Source organism: Bactrocera oleae, chromosome 3 (genome assembly GCF_042242935.1).
Source record: "Bactrocera oleae isolate idBacOlea1 chromosome 3, idBacOlea1, whole genome shotgun sequence".
NCBI classification, from domain to species: Eukaryota; Metazoa; Arthropoda; class Insecta; order Diptera; family Tephritidae; genus Bactrocera; species Bactrocera oleae.
In genome coordinates this window covers 66739880-66761367 of record NC_091537.1, presented here as the reverse complement: position 1 = coordinate 66761367, position 21488 = coordinate 66739880, and the positions used below count along the sequence as shown (strand labels likewise).

Sequence of the window (21488 nt, the reverse complement as noted above, 5' to 3'; positions counted from 1 at the left end):
GTTATAACACCATATTTTAGGATTAGCTTGACGAAGAAGTCATATCATTTTATTTCTTTTTTCAATTTTGAAGGAACTATTTTTCAATTTACTACCCTCAGTAGTTTGATATCAGATCTTAGACCTCCAGATTGTTATCGCTGTTAATGATTTTACAAAGAACACTTTTTATCTTGTTAACTTAGTCTCCGATGCACATTTCGAACTTCAGAATTAACTTTTGCTAATTCTCCAACAAGGAAATATATAAATATTTCAGTGTAGGTTTGTAAACATTAAATAATAAATCAAAATTTAACCTCACATTATTTATTTAAAATCCTACCTATAAAATAACAACCTCTTTAATGAATGCATGCAAAGTTGGGTGGGCAATGGCTTTCAAGTGTCAGCAAACAATAGCAATAAAAACCCTAAACTGAAAAGTGGAATAAGGAATACTAAAAAACCGCAGGGGGAAATATACAAAGCCTAAAGCCCAAAAAACCATACACGCGCCAAATTTTCCGCACAATTAAGCTCCAAAGTGTATGTGGTAACGCGAGAGCGGCCTAATAAATTTCAATTTAAACGCAGGCAAATTACAAAAAACAAACATTGAATTTCGGCTGTAATTTAGATAATGCGGGGTAAATTTGTTAAAATGCTAAATTAATTCATTTTATTTCAATAAATGTACGTTTGCGCTATGATGTAATTAAGAGCGTTCAGGAGGCATAAAAATTGGAGTTTTGGTATATTTTCTCTCGAGAAAATTCCAAACTTAAATTTTACTTTTTAATTGAAATACTTATCCCCAACGCCCATCAAAGAAGTTTCTGATTTCATACCATGGCTCGTTTGATGTTTTTTTAAGGCTACGTATAGTTAATAAAGTAGTAGCATATCGCCAAGTTGCCAGTTACAAGTATTCTTAATTTTTGAATGGGAAAAATTATCTCTCTGAGAATTTTCAGATCTGCAGATATGCCAGTTTTGCAATTTACCATAGTAACACTTCTATTATGTATGGCTACTAGCGCGAGGATAGTAGCTGATAGATAACCTTGAACCTAATTTTTTAGCAATGTAATCAAATACTTTAAAAAAGTGTTCCACAAAAATGTAAAATGTATACTGAGCTCAGTGGCTATATGCAATACAATATATCGCTGATATAGTAGTTAGGGCATTAGACGAACAATTATTCAATAATTGTGTTACCTAATACGGGAGTAAGAAACAATAAAAACTTTGATGGTAAAGCTGCCATACAAACTGACTGATCAAAATCAAGATACATTTTTTTGTATACGCTTTTAAGCTATAAGAACTGCACCTGTAAGGGATATTATAGCTGCGGTACAGCCGAAGTTAAGGTTTATTATTCTTGTTTACATTTATTATATTTTTTTTGTGAAAGTGTCTTCAGTAGATTACTAACTTTAGTGGTATTCCGAACAATAACTATATTAAATAATATAATTAATTAAAGAAAACTGTTCGCACTTTCTGAAACGATAACATACATACATACACACACATATATATACTAACACACGATTGTACCACATATTCGTGAGTGTACGAGCGAGTGTATGCCGCATTTGGAGCGTGAAAAGCCGCACCAACACGCCAGACATCGCAGACAGACATTCATGTCAAATTTATAAGTATTTCTTTTTATACTCTCGCAACCTGTTGCTACAGAGTGTAATAGTTTTGTTCACCAGTTCACAGTTGTTTGAATCACCTAAAACTAATCGAGTTAGATATAGGGTTACATATATATAAATGATCAGGATGAGGAGACGCGTTGAAATCCGGGTGACTGTCTGTGAGTAAAAATTGATATATCTTTATTAAACTTGGTACAGATGTTTCTTGGTACCGTAAGACGGTTGGTATTACAGTTGGGCGTAATCGGACTATTGAAACGCCCACAAAACTGTTATTTGGTACACAGGATCACATTAGAGAAGGGTATATACCTAAACCGCTGAAGCTTTAGTAACAACATTCACTGAGGACAAATGTTTTGAAAACCTCTATCGACCGTGTGAAAATCGGCTGAATACTCCGCCCCCTCCGCATATAACGGTACTGTTAAAAACTACTAAAAGCGCGATAAATCAAGCACTAAACACGTCAGAGACAATAAATGTTATCTCTGGGATGGTATCAGATGACTTTATAGGAACCACGTTCAAAGTTAGACAGTGGGCGTGGCACCGCCCACTTTTAGGTGAAAACCCATATCTTGGGATCTGCTTAACCGATTTGAACCAACTTCGATACATAACATTCTTCTCATATTTCTATGTTATAGTGCGGAAATGGGCCAAATCGGACTACAAACACGCCTATTTCCCATATAACACCATTTTAAATTCCATCTGATTTTTTCACTTTCCAGTATGCAAATCAAGCAACAATAATTATTTCGGCGTAAAACTTTGCGTGAATAATACGTTTAAAGTATGCCATCTTGTGACCAAAAATTATCTAAATTGAACCAAAACTGTTAAAGCCCCTTGGTACTGAATATGTGGACCCCAGTGCCTATAGTTGACCTTTTACCGAAAATATCGGTCAATGTGTAAGATATAATACTAAAATGTATATGATAAAACAAATAAGTGAAACTCTCGATAAAAGTATTTTTTTGTGTCAGAGTATAAAATGTTCGGTTACACCCGAACTTAGAACTTCCTTACTTGTTTATTTTCACTTTTTGTGAATTTATTTGATATAAACTTTGAAGTTAAGTAGATAAAACTGCGTAAAATGCAGCCACTCAGCGACAGACAGCATGTACTTTGGTATACAATATACACATACATATGTATGTGCATATAAATGAGTTACTAAAAAGTTGTGGGTACAATATTAGAGTGAAAACATTTTTCTCGTTTTCAAATGAGCCATAATTTTATACTCTCTAATCTCTCACTAATTTTAGTTTCGCTTACACATAGGTATCATAACATATGTAACCTACTAGAGAGCGCTCCTAATTATTTAGTACGTAGCTCGTTATAAGAGGAAATGATGAAAGCCAAGCCGAAGTCAGAGGGAAATGCCAGAAATAAGCCCTACAATTAAGAGCATATAATTTCATATGAAATCATGCGAACACTTCAGAGTGGAAGCTGAACGAAGCCGATAGTAATTCTAAACGATTAGGTTAAGTTAGGTTAAAAACCGATCCTGTTACGGGCGCCAACAGGGATCTCACTTGGGCATCTTAAAACGTCGATCCGTTGTGATACCTAAAACTGAATATTAATTATGCGACAAATCACTTTGAGCCTACCATAAATTTGTTGAGGCAGCTAATATTAGTTTTGGCTATCTATCCTGCTTCGACGAAAATTTGACTGCCAATATGTTTCAACTATATGTTGGTCTTTCTAAAGCTGGATAATAGAGGAGAAAGTACTTCGATGTTTCTACCTTACCGACTGGATGCTTATTGGACAGTGTTCAATAAAAACTCTTACGACTGCGACAAGATGAGCCTTGCTAAGCTGGTCTTCGACCAACGCCTACTAAGCTTACACGAGATCCATAGGTCTAGTGCTAGAAGGCAGGAAAACAACGGAGATCCAGCTCTGACAGGATTTTAAAATTCTCATTTGGTCTCATTTATTGGTACTATTTTCCACTTAAAGCGGACACACATATCACAAAGTAAAGTCAGCCCATCGTAGCACCTGGTTGTCAGATCAAAAAGTCTGAATGAAATATTGTTATTGTATATATTAATGGATGTTAAATAAACGAAATTGTCTGCAACTCTAAAATTATCAGTAAAGATTTTCGAATAAAGGCTTGAGTATACTTACTACTTTTTGACGACAGGAATACTTTGCCCGGTTTTTTTCCACTAACAAGATTGAGACATAATATAAGTATGTATAGGAAAATACAGGAATGAATATTAAATATATCACAAGGATGGAATTGAAGGGGATTTATTCTGGTAAAATGACTTCAGAGATACGAGTACTAATTTTAATCGAAAAATCATTTCAACATACAATATCTTATATTAAATATAATATTATATATACTTGCCTATAAGTAGTACGATGCTGGTCGAATTAACAATTCTGGTCTCTATTATAGCACCCATTATAAATATTTTATACCTATATACAGTAGAGTATGTGGTATATATAATATATATGTATACAGCAACAACAATATTGTTACTACCCTGTTGCAAAATTTTTTCACTATAATTTAATTAAGTTAATTGGGTCAGTTTAGTTATCATGCAAAATGTGTACTGCATAAGCCACATGAAATAACTTTTACCATTTATGTACATATATAGTATATACAAATTTATTTACTGTAGTTGCAAATGTTTTCTGGGAATGGAAAGCCCGCTGAAAAGCGCCGCGAATTGAAGATATTTTCAAATATGTAATAAAAAAGGAGGAATTAAGAATATTCTATTCTAATATTACTGACGGTTGACCCTAAAGTGCGAAAGGTAGCAATGGATGTCACTTGTACAGCTGTAACCATTTTATGATACTCCTTAAAATGTGTTTCACCCGCAGCCACACAGTTGTGGTCGTTGACCACCGCTAGTGCAGCTCATTGGCAGGCCGGACGAGAGGGGGATGGGAATTTGAGTGAGTTTTAATGATCTCCATAAGGCTTAAAATTCTGCAATCAATCAATGAAAAAACTTAATTCATCATGAGATTAATGCCAATATCAACGCTGAGGTTAGAAATATTGAAATAGTTTTTTGGAAATTAGAGCAACAACAATGTTACCATCAGCAAGAAAAAAAACATAGAAACGACCTATATGAAGAAATGGATGAAAATTGCTGTAAAGAAGAAATTGAATTCAAGAGAAACACTTCCTACTTCTTAGTTGACCGCGTTATCTGTGGAATGAATAGAATATTCGCCGCAGTGAGTGACATAAACGAATCGTTCTCACTTCTATGGCAGTTCCATTATATGAAAGAAGATGAACTCAACGCTGCTTTAAACATTTCTACAAAAAAGTAATCCGTTGATGTATCGGATAACTTGCCCAATGAAGCTATTCACTTCAGAAACCTTTACGATGCAAATTTTGAAACACGTCTTACTCCATGTAACTTATTGAATGCCATCATTGCTCGAAAATTAGGAAGACTTTTTCCAAACATTTGTATCACTTTAAGAATATTTTAAACCTTACCCCTTTCGGTTTCAAGTGGTGAACGTTCGTTTAGTGCTTTGGCAAGGATGAAAAAATTTTATCGATCATGCTCGTCACAGGGTAGGGTTGCAAGACTAACACACTGTACTTAGAGATAGAAATAGCCAGGAAATTGGATTTCCGGACTTTTATCGATGCTTTCGCTGCCGCCAAATGTCATTTCTAAGTTCTAAATAATTGAAGATTGGAGGAATAGTCAATAGAACAGAAACGTTTTTTCATTAATTAAATCGATAAATAAATGTTTGAATAAGATGCTTTTGTTTTCTTTTTAACTGCCAAGTTTTGCTATCACTATATTCATATATTCCCATACAACATGAAAGAATTTTTTTGACTGAAAGTCTGTGTCTGATTTATACATTATTGATTTTCAAAACCTTACAAAACAAATTTTACCAACCCTACACCAACAAGAAAGCAAGTTTAATACAAATATGATGAGAGCAGAAAACATTACGTCGTATTTGATTTATTCTTCAAAATCATTGAAGTAGTGGAGAGTGGGAAGATAGTTAATAAAATGTATAAAGTATTAGAATCCTTCCTGTAGAAATGTTGCCCACACTTTTTTTTACCCCTGGGCCCGATTTTTCCCTCGGCGGCCCTGTTCACTGGAGGTCATTTGGTCCAGCGCTAGAGCGCAAGAAGATATCAAAATACTCGTCCTGATTGGATGAAAGACTTTTAGACTTAATCTTACTTAAATCACGGACAAATCGATAAGAGCAGAGATATTCTTCTTGTCAAGCTGTATGAATGGGTAAATAAATTATAATCTTTATTTTTACACGCAGGCTTGGTAAGAGCTAACCAGGTGAGGAAGTGAAAGAGACATTCAAAATCGTTTGGGTAATCGGATAGAGATCTTAGAAGTTAAAATAGAGTTAAATTAAATAAAATTGTTCTATTGAAAATCCCGAGGCAAAGTAGATGAAAAAGATCATATAATTTTTCTAACAGTCAACTGATGTACTCTGTTCGTAACGCCGATAGCGAAGTTCAAAAAAATATTTGGACAGTAAAAACTAGTTTTGAACTTAGAGGCAAGTGAAAGATGTTTGCAACAAACACAGTATTCAGCAGGACTCTAAAACATTTTGGTATATTTTTGTTTTCTAATGATTCTCGCACCAAATTTTTCAAAGGCGACTAATATCCCTTATCTAGGTTCACAGAACGTGTGTCTACTAAAATATTGAGCTTCAGTTTGGCAAAAGTTGACTCTGAGTCCACCCACTCTAAATACAATATAAATCGTTTTAAGAAAACTTCATTTTTTACATAATTAATATATTGAGCAGATGAAGAGAAATTCAAATTGTGACAGTGTTTTGACTTTTATAAACGTAAAGTTTTCAAAAGTTTATGTTTTATATTTCAAAAAAAATATCATTTATGGTTTTAAACTCTATGATATATTTTTTTGACCAGATGCAGCCACCCACCGATGACCATTTTCGATTTTTTTGAAAAATGCAAAGTTAACAAAATTCCAAAAATTCAACCCACATTAGGGTGTATACTCGTATACAGAAAAAAAAAACACATCTCATGGCATGACTGGATTTAAAACTTCATTTTAAAAGGTATCGGTTAGCGTTCCAAGTTTCTCGTTAAATTAACGCATAAAAAACTTTTTCATTAAAAATACCATAACCTTTGAGCCGCTGAGTATAAAATTACTAAACATATTGAAGACCCTAAAATATCCTTCAAATCTAGTTTTTTCAATTTTGTAAAAAAATCATATATTTAAAATCTTTTATATGTTAAATCTTTTGTATGTTCATTAGAACCTATAAATTTGGTATATATATTTTTTTTTGGCTACATATAAGTTGAAAAATTTAATACTTCTTTTATGTTAAATATCTGCCTACCATATGTACTGCGCCACTTATTTTTATTAACCCAACCTCTCCTTCAGCATTCGACTCTAGGTACTCCTTTCGCAATAAATTCTCACATTTTTTTTAGCTCTTCTTCTGTTTTACTCAACTATTTCATCTTGCAGATTTTTGTACATATTTCCTAGGAATTCTTAATGAACTCGTGCTCGCTATAAAAATCACCATTTCCATCCGCATCAATAGTAGCTATTAATTTAACTGCTATGCAGCGTTGCATTTCAGCCGAACTCACCGCCGGCACCGGTATCGAATGCGATAGTCGTAAAAGATATTGCAGCTGCAGCGTAAAATCATAAAAGATAGTAAAAATCAGCTTTATCTGCCTATAAAATTGCTTTTCGTCTAATTAAACATAATAAGTATTTGCAAGTGCCGTTATAGAACTTCCTACTGCTGCATACATTCCTACATATTTATGCACAGTTCATTGCTTTCTTCTCAGCAATTTCGCCACTAAGAAGTACTAGTGTTACGACTTCGAGTTCATTTCGCCTATTTATATTTGTTTGTTTCTAGCGAAATTTTAATTTGAAAAATCTACTACAATCGCTGCCTAGTTGTTCTTATTGTAGGCAATTGAGAGCATTTTATTTACATACAAGTATAAACGATTGTGTTTCCCTGATACGAGGGTTAGAATAGATTATGGAGTTTTAGTAATCCTGATTAAAGATTGGTTGTTTGGTGGACATTTTCATTTCCAAATCTGATATTTTTGAAACCAAATTTGAAAATATCTTACTAACATAGGTTAGCTTTGCTTTGTTGTTGCGAAGTTATGTAGGATTAGATGAAAATAGTTTTAGTGTAGATCGAGGTAAATTGGAATAAGGTGGGTTAACTAAAATTCAAGCCGCCTCCCATAGAGACACAAACTGCAAGTGTTGATTTATGTGCACTTAGGTCCATGGCAATCTAGACTACACTCTGATCATTTGCCCCGGACTGACAAAAGTAAACAAAAATTTTACATGTTTTAATACAAATCTTTGCTATCGCCTTCAAACTGGGTTAATACAAGCATGACAACGTTTAATCCAACTTGCTATACCTTTATTATAAGCCTCAGCTGGGATGGGATCCAAACGAGATGTTGGCGTCTTCCGCTATCTATATGAAGCCAAGTCCACGATTTTTTAAGCACTGTTTCTTTATAAATTTCAATGTGTCTTCGTCGTGTCTCCTGCAACATTTTCAACGATTCCGTAGCCGTAATTCCACTGGAAGCACAACATTTCAAGCAAACTCGTTGTTAATTTTTTTTCTTTGGTAAAAATCGCCAAAAGAAACTTTCGCATCGTAAATAAACAACTGTTGAACACATACTAATTGATATATGGAGTTTGAAATCTACACGAACATACAAAAAAAGGTTATATCAACCTAAGTACAGGAATAAATCAAGGTTGAGGAAAGGAAGCGATCAGGAAACTTTTTAAAAGTACGATTTCTGTAACTGATTTATAACGACACCCGAACGTTTTTTGGATAAGCTGGGAAGAAAATCGCTAAAGAGTTTGGAGATTTAATCTTGAGTGAGTTAACTGAGTAGGAAGTAGTGAGGGGTATCCACTTCAATAACGCTAAGAAAAGTCAAACTCAAAGCTTATTCTTATACTACAATTAAAGTATAGACTACAATACATAGTATATAGTCGATTATAATATATATTCGGTAGTATTAGATCCTGATGAAACCATTATTAATTCAATTCAACATCTGTATTTTTACTGCTTATAACCTTAAATATATCACTTTTCCTTTTTCCTTAATATTTTCAAAAGATGTCATTCCCATTACGTACTACGGAGCGCTAAAAATGTGATAGTTTTTCGTAGGGTATAAATTCGATTATATTGTGGCTACGTAGAACTCATATGTTATGATAATGGATTTTAGACCGATCCATGATCCTCTATAAATTTGTTTTACTACCGGCAGGTGTGTCATATAATGTTCTTAGTCTCTAAAAGTTCTACTATATCCAGATCCTAAATAATGGAGACGCCAATAACAGGGATCATAAAGCAATTTTGTCAAGTTTTCTGTCAATAACTCCAAAACTACTACTAAACCGGTTTCTATTCGAAATTATTCGAGAGAATACTTCACTTAAACGTCATTATATCCTGAGCAGGGTATATTAAGTTTGGCACTAAGTTTGTAAAATCCAGATGATCAGCGTGATGAGCCGAGTTGATTTAGCCATACCCGTCTACATGTATGTAAATACGTGAACTAGTCTTTCAAGTTTTAAGATATCGATCTGAAATTTTGCACACGTCTTTTTTTTCTCAAGAAGTTGCTGTAGCTTCTTTAGCTATATCTTACTAACACTTAACTGTGTTTTATCTTTAGCTCCAAAACATCAACAGTGACCCTCGTATAGGTAAAAAAATTATTTTAATTCTTTTTTAAACGCTTCGCTGAATCTTCCTATAACTTTTTATGCGTGCACAGTGGATTCAATAAGTTACAATCAACCACTTAGCCACGCTCTCCTCCACTGGTTCCGCTAGCTTTTAAAACGGTTTTCGGTATAAAGCATTATGGTATAATTTTTATGGTCATGCAAGTCAATTGTAGTCGCCAAACATGCCACATGCAACAATAACAACGAACTCACATTATCCGTACCGAGTCCCTTCATTTCTTGCCAGCAAACCACATTCCCAGCTCGCGGTTTTCTCAGCGCTTCTACTTTTTGTTGTTTTCCTTTTTCTTTGTTGTATTTTTTTCTTTTTTGCCCAGTCTACTCAATTACAGCCATCATCTTTCTATTTCAACATCTTCAGCTCCATTTCCATTTCCATACCCATCATAAGCATCAAATCGTCGCAGCTGCTATCAGCAACATTATTCAATCCGTCAACCGTCAACACAGCCAACAACTCCCGTGCATAGTTTTATTCTCTTATTCTACAAATTTGATGTTTGTGGCATCATAAAAATCTAGAAAATTGACTGCAACTTGCAAGTCGAAGTTGTATTTTCAAAAATTGCTGCTGATATCTACTGCAGAGTTACTCTCGTTATCGTTGTCTCTCCGCTTTCTATACCCTGAACAGGGTATCTTAAGTATTCCACAAAGTTTATAACACCCAGCAGGAAAGGATCTTCCCATAAAATATATACATAAATGATCAGGATGACGAGCTCAGTCGATTTAGCCATGTCCGTATGTCTGTCCTTCAATCTGTATATACGCGAACTAGTCTCTCAGTTTTTGAGATATCGATCTGAAATTTTGCTCACAACCTATTACCCGTAGAGGCTGCTCATTTGTCGGAACCCTCGATATCGGATCACAATAGTATATAGCTGCTATACGAACTGAACGATCGGAATCAGATGCTTTTATAGAAAACTTTTTCACTTGATGAGATATCTTCCCGAAATTTAGCAAACGGTATTGTCTAAAATAAAAGTGCAATCTCGAAAGAAATCGTTCAGCTCGGATCACCATAACATATAGCTGCCATACGAACTGAACGGGCGAAAATAATTGCTTGTATAGAATATTTTGTAGTTGTTAAGGGTATTATAGCTTCGGTGCAACTGAAGTTAACATTTTTTCTTGTTACTGTTGCTTTTTTGTTGTTGTTGTTTTCTCCACTTTATATTGCTTTTCCGTCTTTGTTTGGTGCTGTTGCTTCTGCTTTCTGATGTTAATGGTCAGTCAGCATCAGCGACAACAGCAATAATAACACCAACAACAACAACGAAAGTTAATGACTTCCAGTCACTTGAAATCGTCAGAGCGTTTTCATGGGTTTGCAACTTGGCTATGGCTATATAGTTGCCACATTGATGGCGTTCCTTCACTTTGTGCAAATTTTCCCCGTTTATTGGTCATCATTAGCCATTGTGTTTGTTGTGCTGTTCTTGTTGTTACTATTATAGCTGTTGTTGCGGCTGTTGAAATTGATATTAGAAGCGTTGCTCAAATTATGTAGCTTATTGAAGTGTTTTGTTTAGCATAACTGACAGCTGAAAATGTAGTTATTTTGCAAGTGTTTGACTCGATTGCACCTTAGGACATTTCAGTTGCCTGAAAATAATGGCAATGGTAAGTGTTAATGGCTTTGTTGCGAAATGTCAAGAAAACGCTTGTTCTTTATCACAAACTAATTGAATTTTACAACGCTTGTGTTACTAGTGACTGCAGTGGCTGAAGTTGAATAATGCAGATATTGAAGATCTTCTGAAGAAGTTGGCTCAGCAATATAATAACATCGAAATTGGTAATAATTTGCAATAAAAATCTTAATGCAATGAATTTTTACTAGAAGAAGAAAATTTCATCTAGTCTTCAAAAAGCTAAAAACATCGTTTTCTGCAAATGTCAGAGATAACTTGCTAAAATACCAAAAGAGCACTAAAATCAACTCTCTATCAATAAAGATTGTAGTTATACAGTTTTGACACTCAAACTCGTTAATAATTAACAATTCTTTATACTCGTATGTTCGTGATATACGACCCTGCTAATCAGAGGCAAAATATCGATAAATCAAAAATTAGAGGCTCAACATGTCTACTGTAAAGACAGGTTGGTTTCATGGCTGTAGGTAGTTTTTATGCAGAAAGAATATACGGTGGACAATTTCCTCGATATTGAGGGAGCCTTCAACAATGTGCATTCTGAGGCGGTAATTAGAGCTAAGGAAACTATACTTACTCTCATACTATGTATATAGCCTTTTTTAGGACAGAGCTGTCGTGGCGAAGAGGAGAGGAAGGCATCGACTGCCTTATATTACTTTAAAGGAGCTATTGGGAAGCGGTGAAGTCTCTAATCAAATGTAGTCCTTTGGCTTTACGAAACCATGTTTATGCCTATAATATTTGATAGTATATTTGTTTGGTGGAGGGCGCCCATTAAGTACATAGCTATAATGTGTTAAACGAACGGCTTTCATTGACATCAGTGGTGCACTACATGCACCACCAACGATGGCACATAACATCCATGGACAGAGCCGGTAGGTGAGTTTCTCCTGGAGATTGGAAACCAGATGAGAATACTTATATTAATATTATTCCAATGTTTTTCGGCTCGTAGTAATTTCAGATATGTAACATATATATGTCGAGTATATAAGTATATGGTATACTTTAGGTTAATTAAGGTAACCAGGACGATATTAGTGAATTCACGATTGATCCCACTACTACAACTAACTTCTGATATTCTAAGTATGGATCATAAAGATCGTCGAAGATAAAGCGAATTGAACCTGCCACAAATTTGTTCAAGCAACTAATATCAATTTCAGCCAATTTACCTGGTTCGTAGAAGGTATGACTATCGTGATGCGGTCTGTAGATCCAATGCTATAACGCAAGCGGCTCATTCAAACACATCCAATATCGAAATAGCTTGATTCTATTGCTAATTACTAGCTTTGACACTGTCAGCGTGCTGAAGGCCTTGCGGCTCTGCTATCGGAGTGAATACACACCTGCCTTTCGAAGCAGTACATTTGCTGCTACCGCAGTAGCAACTACTATCCTATTGAGAAATATTTGTACGAGCATTAATTCTGATATCTAAGTAGTTGTACCACTAAACAGTAAGTACTTTAATGGAAGGGAAGGATTCTAGAGTGGCATTCTAGATTGCTTGAAAGAATTATAACTTTTTTTTTTTAAATCAGATAAAAGGTTTAAGATATCTCTAGAGAGCCAAAAGGCAGATCAAAATAATTTAAAATCTGTTTTATCTTTACTAGTCGACTATAATCAAGAGCTGTGGTGATTTTTGAAAGCCCGAGCTTGTATACTGATTTTCTCTACGAACAAGTAAGATTCAATAAAAGATATAACCCAAAATATCTTTCGCAGCATTAATATTAAGGGACGCAAATTGCTACGTGAAAATAAATAAATACAACTACACGGAAGTAAACCAACTTATCCAAAATAAATAATAGAAGATTAATGAAAAGGTTTTCGCCTCCGATTCAAGAATAAAATTCATTAAAGCACATAAACCATCATTGTTTTGAGCCAAGTTCGCAAAAATTTTAAGCCGAAACCTACGCGCCACTTCTAATACTTATAAACCCTTGAGTTGAACCAACAACAGCACTTTCAATTGGCTTATAATTACGCACAATAATCCTTCAATGCAATAGAAGTCCAAAACAATAGCGTATTTCAAGCGCATAAATAAAATGGTGGACGCACTGGCAATACGAAGTGAGAAAAACCAAAATGGGTGAGCATAAAATTTAAAAGCCACAAACGTGCGCCTTTTAACACGACGGTTCCACGCTGTCTATGAGAGTAGAGTTGGGAGGCAGAATGTTATACCATCATAAACACAAAATGCAGCATAATGAAGTGGTAAAAAGTCGATTCGGAGCGGAAATGAAACCCAATTAAATTCAAATTAAAATACGATTAATTTAAACTTTTGCCAGTGGACACTTGTAAGCCGCGGCGTAATTAAGAGCTGCATGATTTGTGCTGACGCGTGAGTGGAACAGGTGCTGGAAGTTTTAGGATATGTGAGTGGGCTGCATTCAAGCTGTTTTTCTCAAAAGAGTAAGGAAAAAGTTAAATAATGAATCAACAGCGGGTGAGATAGGTTTAAATTTTTTAATGGATTAAGTGAATTAAAGTTTGTAGGAAAGAGTTGCGCTTATTGTTTATTATTAGTTGGTATGTATGTACTATAAACAATAAGCGCAACTCTTTCCTACAAAGGTTACCTTAGGTTATCTAAAAGGAGCCGGTAGCTTAATCTTATTGGGATATAGGTATATCTGGAAACCTGACACTAGGTACTCCTTCACAACTCCAGTTCTGTCTTAGAAGATTCGTTCATTTGTTGCTTAACATTTAATTGAGGCCAGCGAAAAGGCTTGATTAAAATTATCAATCGGCTTGTTCTCATACGATTTTTAAAGGGAAATATTATTAAAGGGATAATATAACCTTAAATGTAGATACTCAAGGACCACTAAGATAATTGAAGCTTTCAAAAGAAGTATTTAGAATCATGCTCATAGATTGTCTTTTGAATTTCTCATTATACATCCTAAGATCTAATTTCCATATTATAGATTCTAGGCTTCTAGATTCTAGGCTTCTAGATTCTAAACCTATATTCTAGATCATAGATTACTAATGCTATATTATAGGTTCTAAATTCTTGTTATAGATTATAGATTACAGATTATAGATTATAGATTATAAATTATAGATTATAGATTATAGATTATGGATTATAGATTATAGATTATAGATCATAGATTATAGATCATAGATTATAGATTATGAATTATAGATTATAGATTATAGATTATGGATTATAAATTATAAATTATATATTACAGATTATAGATTCTAGGTTATAGATTATAGATTAGTTGTTGACAGCAAAATTTTAAAACAAGTCTCCAAGCGAATTTTTGATTTGAAAAAGCTGCGTAGGCGATTCAGAAGAAAAATTAATAATTCTTTTTTTTTATTATTTTGGTTTTTCTATACTAAACGTTTTTTAACATTTTTATTTTTATTATACAGTTTTTTTTGTAAATTTTTGTTTTAATTACATATTTTACATTTAATTTTGGTCCCACAAAAATCGATAAAACTTTCAAATAAAGTTCATATTCTTTCCTTTTCTGATTTGTCATAAAATTATAATCTTCTAATTTTCCTTTTTATTAGAAATGTAAATTTTTATTTCTATGCCAATTCAAATATTCAAACAAATGCTCGTATTTGTCTTGAGTAACCTAAAAATATGCCTTTCTTCGTTCACTCAGCGCTGTCTGCTCATACTCACTCTTATAATTGCTTTTGAATAATTAACATTCCCCTGTGCCGGTCAACGGTTTGCCGCAATACTCATCGTAATGGGAATACATACTTATGTTACATACATACAAATTTGCACAACACAACTCAAGCGCACAATTCGACACTGTCAAAGACCATAAAATATATTTTGCATTCAGAATTGTGAAAGTAAATAATAAGTAGGCAAGAAGTAAAGGCAAGACAAGTTATGAGAAAAATGTCAATAAAACAAATTAACTGTCAAAATGAAAGAGCGAGAGTGTAAAGGTCACGACAGAGACAAGCAAGAAAGCAAATGCCAGCTAGAAATTTGCCAGCATGCAAATTGAGTGTATATATAATTTTATATAAATGCATTTATGTATGTTGGAAAGTATGTTTCTTTCTATGCCTGAAAGCCACCCAACGAGAGTGGAAGTAGAAAATTAAGCAACGTGTTGAAAAGCTCAGCAAAGTTCCTAGGCTTTAAGTGCTAATGCCAAACAAATGCTTTTAGGATAGAAGCACCTATGTATGTATACATATATTAGGGTGTCCGTTATTTTCCAAGCTTTTTAAGCTATTGCATAGTTTTTTCTCGCTTTAAGCGCGGCGACAGAATCAAGAAATTCCGCAACGGAAATAAATCTAACATGATCACAAACTATGTAAAAAATGTTTGCACACTATAAACGTATTTTCGCATATCTCAAGCGGAACAAATCAATTCAAGAGACAGAGCAGGGTGATTCAAAAATAATAATATTTAAGATTTGTTTATGGCAAATAAAAATATATTGTAGAATTTAATAAAAATTTAATTACCAAAAAATAAATTATTCAATATTCGGATTCATAATATTAGTAACATTATTATTATTTTGGTAAATAGCTACCCAACCTTTTGGAACAGTATCATGTTTGACTTGAACAATATAATTGAAATTAGGTATTTCAATCGGAGTATCAATGGTAATAAACTTCCACTTATTACTTAATAAAAATATTTTAAAAAATATTAATTTCTCATTTATTCAATAAAAGAAAAAAAAGTGTAACTTAAATAATACTGCATAAAAAATAAATAAATAATTATAATTGCATAAGTTGATAATAAATGCTATGCAATAGCTTTACCGGGGCAGTCCCCGAGTGCCACACGTTCTTTTTTTTTTTGGAAACACGCCCTGAAGTTTCAGGTTTTGCCAGAATACCCTTCACAAATAACGATTTTTCATGCAAGAACTTATCTTTGATCGTTCAGTTTGTATGGCAGCTATATGCTACAGTGGTCCGATATCGGCTGTTCCGTTAATGAGCAGCTAATTTGGGAGAAATGGGCGTGTGCAAAATTTTAAACGATGTCCGATAAACTGAGGGAAAAAGTAATCGACTCAGCTTGTCACGCTGATCATTTACCATATATGTTTATATATGGTGTACACATATTTTATAGGGTCTCCGACATCACTCACTGGGTGTTACAAACTTCGTGGCAACCCTGTTTAGGCCATAAAAGCAACTTGCGTATTAACGAAATCCCTAATATACACATATACATTAGGATGAAACGAAAAAATTTTTTTTTTTGCTTAACCTAAGGGTAAAATTTGTAGATTATAAAGAAAAGAAAATTTTTGAAAAAAAAACATTTTACATCCCTCCACCCTAATATACATATACATATATTAATAATTGCTATATATACATTGCGTATACTTTATGTGCGCTCTCTCCCACAATGCAATTATCAAAATGAACTTATTGCATGGCCGCATTGACCGCAGTAATTTGCTGATTTTCGCATTGACCGTGAGGCCAAAAGTGGCACTGAAAATGTCGCAAGACCACTAAGAGGCCAAATGGGTTGTCCATGCAAACGTTTGCAGTTTACATAACATACATACCGAACATAAATTTAGCTGTTATTTATATGCTCTTAGATATAATATACATATATGTTTAAGTATATATATATTGCTTTCTGCTGTCTACTTTTTTATACTTTTATCTATTTTATGCTATTTTACTTTTATTTTTAGATTTGAAACTAAAATTAACGAGCTATTAGCTTATGGCTCAGCGCTTCCTCAGTCATGCAAATTAACAGAAATAATTATGTTCATTTGAAGGTCTCTATTATTATCTATTGTACTTTGAATTTTTAACCCACAAATTGGGAGTTGGAAGTTGATAGTATTTAAGAAGGTAATAACATTATTATTTTTTAAATATTTGCAACTTAAGCAGTGACAGCTGCAACCTTCTGGAAGTTTTGACTTAAAGGAAGATATGCCACTCTTCAGGGAGTGAACAGTTTAATAGCTTATATTCGTATTCTACAAATAATTAAAATTACGTATACGCATTGGACCACTCATTCTTTAAGGGTCAGTCTAGAATTAGCTAACCATACGTCCCGGTTTGGTCGGGCCAGTCCCGGATTTCGAGTTAAGCGTCCCGGCCGTCCCGGGCTTAAAAATGAAAGAAAATAAAAATTTTCTGAATAATTGGAACAAAATACAACAATGTAGATGGCCCACCCTGTATGTTCTATGACCAGAAAGTTTCCGGAAGCTGTCATTTAAACTGCCCGCACTGAATATTTTTCAGCACTTGTTTTTTTGTTAAGTTGGTAGCACAGCCTTTAATTACTATGCCAAAAATGAGCGCGATCTGTCAACTAGTTTGTTTGCAGCAGCAGTTGAAATCAGTCGACCTCAGTAGAGTTTCGCGATTTTTACAATGGAAAAAAATATTGAACAAAGAATTTTCATCAAATTTTGTGTTTGGAACCAAATTCCGGAAAACCGAAATCGTGGCGAATGTAATAAAATGCTTATGGTGAACCTATATCGAAGACCCAAGTCTTCGACTGGTACAAAGTCTCGTTCCGGTCATCTCTCGACGTCTACCACTGACGATAACATCAAACAAGTGAAGGAAATCGTACTCGAAAATCGGCATGCGAGTGTTAGAGGGATAGCACGTAAGCTAAATATTGGCCTTGAAGCAGCTCGTTTGATTTTGACCGATAATTTGGTCATGAGAATCGCACCAATCTGTAGTTGAAAACGATTTTAAGACCAAAAACTCGTTCAATACCATCGAACAACCACCGTATTCATCGGATTTGGCTCAATGCGACTTATTTTTGTGTCCAAAACTCAAGCGACCACTCCGTGGGACCCGTTTCGACTCGATTGAGATTGGAAATAGAGGTGGCATATGTGTATCGCTAATTATTGGTGAATACTAAAAATGTTTCGTTTTATTTACAATTTCCGAAAACTTTCTGGTCAGAAGGTACATTGTACATTCGGTTTGAATGTATTGAATTTTGTAGAAGATTTTGGCGCGTCGATTTTATTTGTGAAGAATAATTTGAAATTTTCTTGTTTGGAATTTTTCACTCACTTAAAATCGCATCCTGAGCTTCTTCGAAAAATCAGTTAACAAGAGAAATATGTCAGACCAAAGACGTCTTCAACAATTCCGGAAACACCGTCCACTTCATCAACTGATTTTCAAATAATCGAACCAGACAGTGATTGATTCTTTTAATCATTCATAATATTACTTTGTTTGCTCTTTTATCATTTCCATTCTTTTTGAATAAAATTGTGTTGCTCACCTATTTTATGTCGCAATTTTCAGTGAATTAGGCTACATTAAACATGTGTTTGAATAAAAAAAATGTGGAAAACGGTTGGCCTCAAGGGCCAACCCTGCAACTTCCCGCTAATTTCATACGTTAACGTTCAAATTTTTCACTGCTTGTGTTTAATGGGAGTTTAATATAACACTATTTCCCAAATTTCTTTCGTTTTCGATATCTCGCAAGTAAATCACCTGATTTTGACCCGGTTTGCGGATGTGTTTTCTCAAGATTAGTTTTTGGTGTCGATCGGCCAAGTCGTTTGGAAAAAATTCGAAAAAAAACGATTTTTCAAAATTTTTATTTTTGAGATTTCTCGAAATCTACTGGCCCGATTGGGTCCAACGAAATTCAAGTGCAATGAAACCCTTTGTAATGCCGTTTAGTTTATTCAAATCGGTTGAGCCGTTTAAAAGTTATAAGAGGTTTACATACATCCACACACACACACATACTTCCATACATACATGCATACATACGGACATCATCGTAGAAATGTTCGGGAAAGCTTCCTCGAACCTCAGAACGCCGAGATCTGTTGAGAACTTGATTTTTGCAAAATGGGGTAAAACCAATAACTTCCCGATTTTTAGAAAATTTTCAATTTTCTTAGCGGGAAGTTAAAAAAAATATATAATTTTATAATGCAACTACCACGTCAAGAGGATCGGTCAGTTTATATTATCGCTTTCAAACTAGGCTCCTGAGCCAATACAAGCATGTCAACGCTTAATCCAATTTTCCATATACTTGTTAGAAGCTTGGGCTGGGATGGCCTTCAATGCCTTCAGCTAATTTCAGTTTTTTTAGATTTGAGCACATTTTTGAAGTTATATTCATCAACCCATGCTTCATCGCCAGTTTTATGGTCGTTTTTCCAAATATGAAGGTCTTTTGAACGAGCCTGGCATTGAAAGGCTTCTCACCCAAAACAATAACCAAAATGTGTTTAATCGATTTATAAGAGATATTGAGGTTCTCTGCTAGCTCTCTGATGCCAACACGCTGATTTTCATGCACTCTTTCTTTTAGTTTTTCCATATTAGCATATTGTTATTAACATAAGTGGATGGACGACTCGTATGAGGCAAGCTTTCGATGACTTCACGACATTCACTGAATACTTTGTTCCACTCAAATATTTGTGTTTGTCATGAAGTAGACTGCCCAAAGCTCTTCTGTAACATTTTCAATAATTCCGTAGCCATGGTTTCATTAGAAACACAAAGTTTCAAGCAAACTCGATTTTCAAATTTGAGTCCAGGCATACCTACGCGTGTGAGGTCAAACTTCACACGAGCAAAAAAAAAGTTTGGACCAGTCCGGTCAAATTTGATGAGATAGAGTATGAACTGTTTCCAGTGAGTGTTTTAATTCTTCATTGTCTTCTAGATATCTAGCAAACTTTCCTGACTTCTCACCAGTTTTACCGTAATTTTCTTATAATTATACATATGTACATACTCATATCTATATATCATCATCAATGGTATTTTATCGCCGACCACAATTATTTTTAATTCATACCTACAGTTCTGATCTATTTTTAGCTTTGCTCTGCCACCGCCGTCATCGGTAAGTGACCTAGGGCGCCACACGTGCCTCCTGACATTCCCAAACTAGTTTACTACAAACCTGCGTAGCCATACATAGATACATATGTACATTGTAGCAATTTCTAAGTGACTTTCAACACGTTAGCAGCTGTTGATTGCAAATACTCGCTTTTGTACTCATATATGTGTGTTTGTCTAGGTATGAGTGGTTATGCCGTAAGTGTGTCTCGCACCGACATTGTCAGGCCTGTTATGTACGCGCTTAGTATGTCTGTCAATCTGTCTGTCTGCGGTTGCTTATCGCTACTTTGCGAACTGCATAACTCTACTCAGAGAAGTATTCGTTGCTTCTATGAGTATTTAATTACTTTTTAATGAGACGCCTCACGTACATATATACTAGCATAATGTACTTTGTATCTATGTATTGTAGATTTGTAACTAGTGTAATATACATATGTATGTTTTTAATGTGTTCCTCACGTTTAACAGTTAAAATTTGGAATTACTACAATACACAAACACATACATACACATATAAACACATTACTAGAATGTTACATTTCTAGGTAAATATCTGCGTTTTTTCAAGTAGATTATTTGTAGTTGTACTTATCTTTGTATTCTTGTAATGCGTTGGTAAAAAGTAAACCAATAAAAACGATAATGCAAATTGCATTTAAAAAGCATATTCATTTGTGTTGTATCGTGTCGTGTAATTGTTATTAAGCTTGAAAGTAGTTACGTATTTTTTGAGCAGTTCAGTGAACTTACTCATACATTTTTGTTCAGTGCAGTGCTTCTATGTCAAATTTAAAGCACAATGAAATCAATTTCGATTCTAATAGTAATAACTTTATTTTTGGGTAATGATAAGTTTATAAACATAGTAAACGCTAGGTAGATTAGTTAGATTGCAACATATATAGCCATATCTGAATAATCAGCAGCGGATGCTTTAGTCATCCGATTATTAATATATACAAGTATAATATTTTTTGATCATAAATAGTAAAAGTATATCAAAAACTCATATTTTAAAAATTGTTTGTATGACAGCTATAAGATATAATCATTCGATATAACTGATTTTCAGTGGATACTAAGTATGCATTAAAAGTAAACTATTCACAAAGTTCCATAATTTTATGTTCTTATTTAGAAAAGTTTTACTACAAAATATCGTTCTTGAACAATCGATTGTATGGAAGCTTTAAGACAAAATCAATCGATATTGATGGTTTTCACTAGTTGCTATCTGTTCATCAAAAGTAAGTATTTCACAAAAATTCAGAACCTTATCTGCTTAGTTAGAGAAGTTGTAACACAAAATATCCTTTTTGAACAATGGG

The 21488-nt window shown here is 34.0% G+C and overlaps 1 protein-coding gene across 7 annotated transcripts in view; it reads left to right on the top strand.

Annotated features, from left to right (window-relative positions):
* LOC106614858 (beta-1,4-glucuronyltransferase 1) overlaps positions 1-21488 on the top strand; it is a 270214-nt gene that overhangs the window by 221160 nt on the left and 27566 nt on the right. The window contains exon 1 of one of the 7 annotated variants that reach the window (XM_070106760.1): positions 16996-17130. The exons of the other annotated variants lie outside the window; for them this stretch is intronic. The gene's annotated coding sequence lies outside the window, so the exon portion shown is untranslated. Of the gene's footprint in view, positions 1-16995; positions 17131-21488 lie in introns of those variants that run through there. 7 annotated transcript variants of the gene reach the window in all.